A 6,996-nucleotide genomic window follows, 5' to 3' on the forward strand; every position below is an offset into this window, starting at 1 on the left:
CCCTGCCTGTCTCAACTACTCCAATGATTCCTCCAGACTGCCTAGAAGCTTCCAATCTCCCTTCTATTAACCAGGACTCTATTATCACCCACCTCCCTCGTCCCCCACTTGCCATTTGTCAGTTCCCAGTCGACTCTAGGTGCTTTTAAATCCCTACTGTGAATCTTTGTCTGAGAGTGAAACCACCCCATGTTCTGGCTGTTGCTGGCTCTTTACAGTCAGGATGCCTTCTTGGGTTTATTGCAGTGAATTCTCAATAAGCTCAAGCCAGCGATCAGGGTCCATGGGTACTAAGGCTGGGTCAACCGTGCCATGCTTCTCTGTGCTGGGGTGTAGACAAATCAGTAGCAAATTATGGTGTGGGGATGGATGTGAGGGTTGGGGCTGGGCCGTTGGGCCGCAGCTGTGGCTCCAAATTGCTATGAGGCCCACTGCCTAGTCCTTATTCCAGCAGGAACTGACATCAAACAAATGGGCCCTGATGCGTTAAGTTGTAAGTATGGGGGAGGGGGGCCTGCAGTGGCCGTGTCTGCATTTTTGCATGTAATATACTGCTGAGTCGTGGGGATAGAATGAATTCCCTGATTGCAGTATTGGGGGCAGCTGGGAAATAGCTCGTACAGGCTTTGCTCTTAATAAACATCCGAAGATGGCTTGTCTCCTCCCTACTGGGTCTGTTAAACCAACTCCAAGCTGGAGATTAGCATTTCTAATGGGCTGGGAGGTGCAGCCTTCAGGAGACAGGGATGAAGGATGACATATTCAGGGGTCCCCCGGGTTCTTAAGAGAGGCAGGCGCTTTGTCTGGCCTCCACTGAATGGAGGTTGGTTTGCCTCAGATAAGGATTGATGCTCTCTAGTCTTTCTGCTCCTGTTCCCTTGGAGGGCTCTGCACACTGGCCAATGGACCCCATCACTCTGAGGTCCGGCCTGAAATGTCACTCATTCAATATTCACCTATCCAGTACCAGCAGAGAAGAAAACAAATACTTGAATTTATCCAGCCATGTCTTTCAAAGGAATGGAGGTCTCACTCAATCAACTCAATCATTTACTTCAATGACAGGCATTGGTCTCTGGAAGCAGAGATGGGGAAAATGTGTGTTATACTCAGGGCATTCACAGTGTAGGCAAACAAATAGAGGGTTGGAGGGATGGCTCAGTGGTTAAGAGCACTGACTGCCCTCCCAGAGGTCCTGAGTTCAATTCCCAGCAACCACATGGTGGCTTACAACCATCTGTAATGGGATCTGATACCCTCTTCTGGTGTGTCTGAAGACAGCTACAGTGTACTCATATAAAAAAATTAAAAAAAAATAGACAAGATAACATGTCCAACCCCATGGTGCATGAAATAAATGCTAAGGAGGTACAGTGAGGGGGTCTGAACCCCTAAACACAGAGCTGTTGGGAAAGACTACTGGAGATGGTGTCACCTGAGCTGGTGGCTGAAGATATGTAAAGCTGGATGAATTCATATGAAAGGTAGTCCCAGCTATTCTGGAATCTGAGATAGAAGGATTGCTTGAGTCTGAGAGTTACAGACTGGCATAGTGACACCCTGTATAATATACATATATACCTTGTATGTATATATGTATATGCATATGTATATGTCCATGTATATGAATATATGTATATAGACATGTGTATAGACAGGTAACCTAGAATACTGGCTACAGATGCCTTTAGTAGTCTGGGAGGAATGGTCTAGAAGGTATAATGAGAAAAGCATTTAGAGTGGCCTAGAATCCAATGTACAAGGCCAGAGGTGGGAGTGGCTGGGGAGAACGGTCGTGAACAGAGCTGCGGGCCTCGATTTGTTCTGTGAATCCTTTTTTTCTCAGGACTCTCTCGGCTTGAACCAAAGGTGAGACATTAGCAAATGGACATCTGGCACCAATCTCAAAGCTATTTTGTTAATGTGGGAGTGGCAAGATGGTTCAGAGAAAAGGTGTGACGTGTCAGTGAGTTACCTAACAGTTCAAGAGGAGACACACCTAGAGATACTGGCGGAGGTCTCGTGAAACAATGAGCGCTCAAGTCAGCGGTCCCCTGTGAAGCCTCTCAGGAGAAGAGTAAGCCACAGGGTTGGGGGTCACCTGCTGATTCTTTGCTCAAGAGAGTTGGGTGTACATTATCCAGTGATTTTTTTGCTTTCGTTTTCCATTCTACTTACGCACTGCCGGTTCTCTTTCTGCAAAGCAGAACCGCCTGCCTTGCACCAGGCTGAGGACGAGGAGGGGATAGGGCAATGGAGGAAGAACAGTGATAGGAGACAGGTGCCATCGCCAAGTGCTCTCTTTGTCCCAGCCTCGCCAGCACGCTGCTCTTTAGGTGGTGTGTGCGCACCTACACTGAACCAGCAGATGTCTCCTTGACCATCTCTATCCCAGCCACTTTGTGTTTAGAACACAAAGATGTACAAATGAGTTTTCCAAATAAGAGCAACTTCTAGATGGGGGCTCAATGGCGGGATTCTGTAATGGAGAACGCTGCCTGGCGCCCATGGGAAAGCCTTTGATTCCCCTCCTTCTTGCTATACAGCCCAGGCTGACCTTGAACTCACTAAACAGCTCAAATCCTTGAACCTCTTGCTACAGCCTCCTTATGTACATGCACCATTTTGCCTAACCTTTACAGTCACTTCTGTCATTAATTTTTTGACATCGCTCTTGCCTACCAGTCAAAGAAACAAATCATGGCCAAGATCCATTTTGAACAACTTTTATTATACGTTTAGTGTTCTCTATACAAAAGAAATCAGTTTTTTTTTTACAGTGATTCAAAAAAAAATCAGAATAATTTGGCCTTTTCATTGCTCATGCAGCCAGTTTATAAGTCCATGTATTAGACAGTCCTCCATGGCCCAGAAGTCCCTGCTGAAGGTCGTGCGTGACACCCTCAGATACACGTCTGTTGCTGACAATGTCGGTTAATGACAACTCACAACAAGGGAAGGACACGATGTGAGGGATTAAAGTGAGCCTGCCATGGAGAGTTAAAGGTAACCAATGGAAAAAAAGATTAGACCAACTCATGTGCTTAGGAATGTGGGCAGCATGGAGACACAGGGAACACCATGTCGGAAGGGAGAGATGCATATGTGGGGGAGGGGAGGGGTACGAGGTCCTCCAGGATCCACTATGGTTGAGGGCGGGACCAGGACAGAGAATGGGCGTGTCACAGGCGACTGATAACTCAGCTCAGAAGAAGTTGGCAAAGAGCTGGGAAGCTGGGTAGAGGCAAACACTGACTGAAGACATCACATTTGATAGAAGAGCAAGCAGGTCAGGGTCACCTGATCTGCTACAGCTTTGAAAAAGAAACAGGATTGCACAAAACTCTGGATAGCTTCTGCCAGACTTTTGTGTTTATTGCTTCATAGAAGTCTTTACTTCTGCTAAACTCCAGCTCGGCAGATCCCAGGGTGGGAGACTTGCCTGGGCCCTGCTACCCCTCAATACCTGCAGACTTGGCGGTCAAGGGCAGGATGGACAGAGACACCCCTCCTTACCCTCCCTTCTGAGGAATACAGTATGCTGAAGGCCAGGCGTGTGATGAATCAAGAGACACCATCCTGGGGCCCAGTCCAGGTTTCACAGTAACAAACACCTACGGGCTCACTGTTCTACCTTCCAGTCTCGGGCTGCCTGGGACTCCATGACTGAGCTAATCACAGGCTATCGCAGACTGGCTGATCTCGGACTCAGGAAAAGCCTGGGTTGTTTGCTGGGAGGTTCTGGGAACATAGTGTAATGGCTGAGAGAGGTGACATGGTGACAAGCAGGACAGATCTCAGGCAACACCTGCTGAGGCAGCTGTGGTGAGAAGAAAGAACACTGGACACGGAGTCAGAAGGCCCAGAAGGCTCAAGTTCAAGTCCTAAATGTACCCTCACTGGCTAGATTCCCTCCCCGCACTGTCATTTCCCTGTCTGTGTGATGAGTCATTTTAAACAGATCAGCTCTGAGGTTCCTTCACACGAGGAATCCGATTCTGTCCTGAGCTAGATGCCGTGCGTCTGTTTCATCTCCATCTCTGCTCAGGCAACAGCCTTTTAATACTAACGTGCTGATAAGAGCAACATTGGTTTCTGCCGTGGCTGGAGATAGCTCAGGGAGTCTTGCAGCTTCCCTGGGCATGTGTCCTTCTCTGTCCTCTCCTGAATGTGTCCCTGAGAGTCCTCTTCTGAGAGGAGGAAGCAAAGCAAGGGCACTTTCTGGGCTGAGGCTGTGTTGGGCAGGGACAGCCACGGGTCTGGTCTCAGGCATTTAGCCACCGAGTTGGGGACTCTCTGCCCAAGCTGCCGGTGTTACACTCCACATTTTCTGTCACTGGCTTGAGACTTCTTGTTTTGGAGTGGGGACTGCCTACATGGGATTCCTAGGCTATCATGTGAAATACATGTAAGGACTTTTGCTTCACTAGAAAGAGAGCACTGTGGCCCAGCTGTTGGGACCTAATCCTGGCCATGGGCTTTCATTGGGCAAAGGCTGCTGGCCTTGGTTGGAGGACACCCCACTCCGAACTGACACAGATGAGGGATGGGTTCTGGGCTGGCATTCTAGCAACCTGCTCTCCTTCCTCTGAGAAGTGAGTCTGGGCCTCAGCCCTAGACCATGGAGGGAACAAGAAGCTCCATCCGTTCCGCGTAACCACGAAACAGCCTCATATACAGCAAGGAAACCTTGCTTTGCTTCCCATCCAGAGGCTCTAGGACAGCTGAGTTTAGCTGGGGCTCCCAGGAGGGGCCAGAAGACTCAAAGGCCTGTTTCTCCTTCAGATTTCTTCTCTACCTTCTGTCCACAGGAACCAAAAATAAGGCCCAATCTGAACAGCTTCTCTTTCCCCAAGGTCCCCTCACCTGCAGGCCTTAGCAGCTCATCTCATGTGAACCAAGATATGGATGCTCATGCTGTAAGATTATGATCTAGGGTGTTCCCTACAGTTGGGTCTGCTTGTGTGTGTGTGTGTGTGTGTGTGTGTGTACAACACACACAGTTGTATGGGGGATGGGGAGGATGTTTTCACTCCCTTCTCAATGCTGTGTTCTGGGAAACCAGGAACATTCCTTTTGTGAGGTGAACTGAGTCACTGGCTGACTCTTGGCCCAGGAATCACTCCAGACCTTGTTGGGAGGGGTGGTCCCTCCTACACTGACCTCTGGGAAGGAGGAAATAGGCAAGGGCAGGAGCCAGCCTGGCTTTCCCTCTAGTGTTAACTCAGCTATCTACACACGAGCAGAGCCTGATGTGTTCTGTTTAGCATATCCCAGGCAGGATGGGGGACAGCTGGTCCTGATCGGGTACACCTATCCTCCTCCAAACAGGAGTATTCAAAAAAGGGGCTAAATGTGGGAGACAGACACCCTAAAGCACTACAGTGCTGCCTACCGAATCCACTCATCCTGATCGTCTTGTCCTGCCCAGACTTGCTGGCCCAATGGAGCAAGTTCTCCCTTGGAAGCCTCTCCCTTCTAACTTGAAGCAATTGGCAGTATAGGCAAACCAGGACACAATGCTTCTGACGGAATGGTCACGGTGTGCCAGTAACTCACCTACTCGTTTCCAGTAACATCAGCCCTGCGTGGGTAGGGACCACATCTGACCTCACTTGTTCACATGGTATTCATGGCTTAAGCTTTGGCCCAGACTAGATGCTCAAAGAGCTTTTGATAAGCACTCAGAATCACTGCAGGATGACCCACCCTGTCCCCCTGCTCCCACCTGAGAGATGAAACAGGAGCAGGCTTAGGCACCACTTTGGGGTGGTTGCCTAAGATCCAGGTGCTGGGGTGGCAATACTGTTCTCTTGCTGAGTTGGGGGTAGACTCTAGCAGGCTCTGTGAAAAGTGGCCTCTCCCCTTCTTGGAAAAAGCTGCCTCCTTGAAACCTCACAGTGCTGAGCTGCTCTGTCTGGGAACTTGCCATTTCTCTGGTTCTCCAGAGAATCTGTTCCTGCCAGGAGAGCTGTGACCGCTGGTGGCTGGGACAGCTATCGGTGCCCACAACACAACAGCCTTAGGGACAGGCTGATGGGCTTTTCATTTCTTATGTAGAGGACAGTACTGAGCATGACAGAACTCCGGAATGAGGCACAAAGACAGCCTAAGGATTCACCTCTCTCCCAGATCCTTAAGACCAAAGAGCCCTCTCCAGGCTGCCTGTGGCAGGGGGATAGCTACAAGGACAACCGAGTCCCTTCCTCTGAATGCCTGCTGTTGGTGCCATGGCTTTACTAGCTGGATGGTGCTATGTAAATGGTGCCCGAGAAACCCACCACTTCCTCCCGGTCCACAGTGTTTTCTGGGAAGGATGGTTCTTTACCTCAGTTGCATTTCCCTAACCCTCCCGTCAGGAATGGTGACCTACACTGCAGCAATGCCCAGCTGTGTCCCAGAAGTGTTAGACTAGAACAGGGAAGGGAATCTGAGCACACCCCCACCCCTAGCCTTCCTGTTTACCCTGTCCCCTTTCACCATGAGAGCTGTCCCTCAGGCCTCCAGGAAGCAGTGCTGGCCATGGGTTGGTCCAAAGGACCATGACACACTCTCAGGTTCAAACATTATCAGCTCATCTCTGGGATATGATTTCTTACCTGCAATGAGTATGTGCCTACGGGCTTGACGTTCACCCAAATGCTTATCAAGTGACAGAGCATTGTTAATACCTCTGCGGCTTAAACGTATGGCAAATGATGCTCTTGGAAAGTCTCTGGAATACACAGCCCTGGTCCCGCCCAGGCCCCTAACTAGTACCTCAAGTTGGAGGCCATGCCAATGGTGGGCGATCCATTCGAAGTGGTCAACCTTGCCCTCCCACAACTGCCTCAGGCTGCAGACATAGCTACAGGGCGACACTCTGGCTTGAGATCTCCCATCTCTTTGTGTCGCTGAGGCAAGGTACCTTTGGTTTCAAAAGTGGATTAGGTGGGGGAATGAAGGCAGCACCTTCAGGCTGTGAACTGCATGCCTGCGAGTGTCTCCATTAGGGCG

The sequence above is a fragment of the Mus caroli genome, unplaced genomic scaffold (genome assembly GCF_978045245.1).
Source record: "Mus caroli unplaced genomic scaffold, Mus_caroli_1 scaffold_1, whole genome shotgun sequence".
NCBI classification, from domain to species: Eukaryota; Metazoa; Chordata; class Mammalia; order Rodentia; family Muridae; genus Mus; species Mus caroli.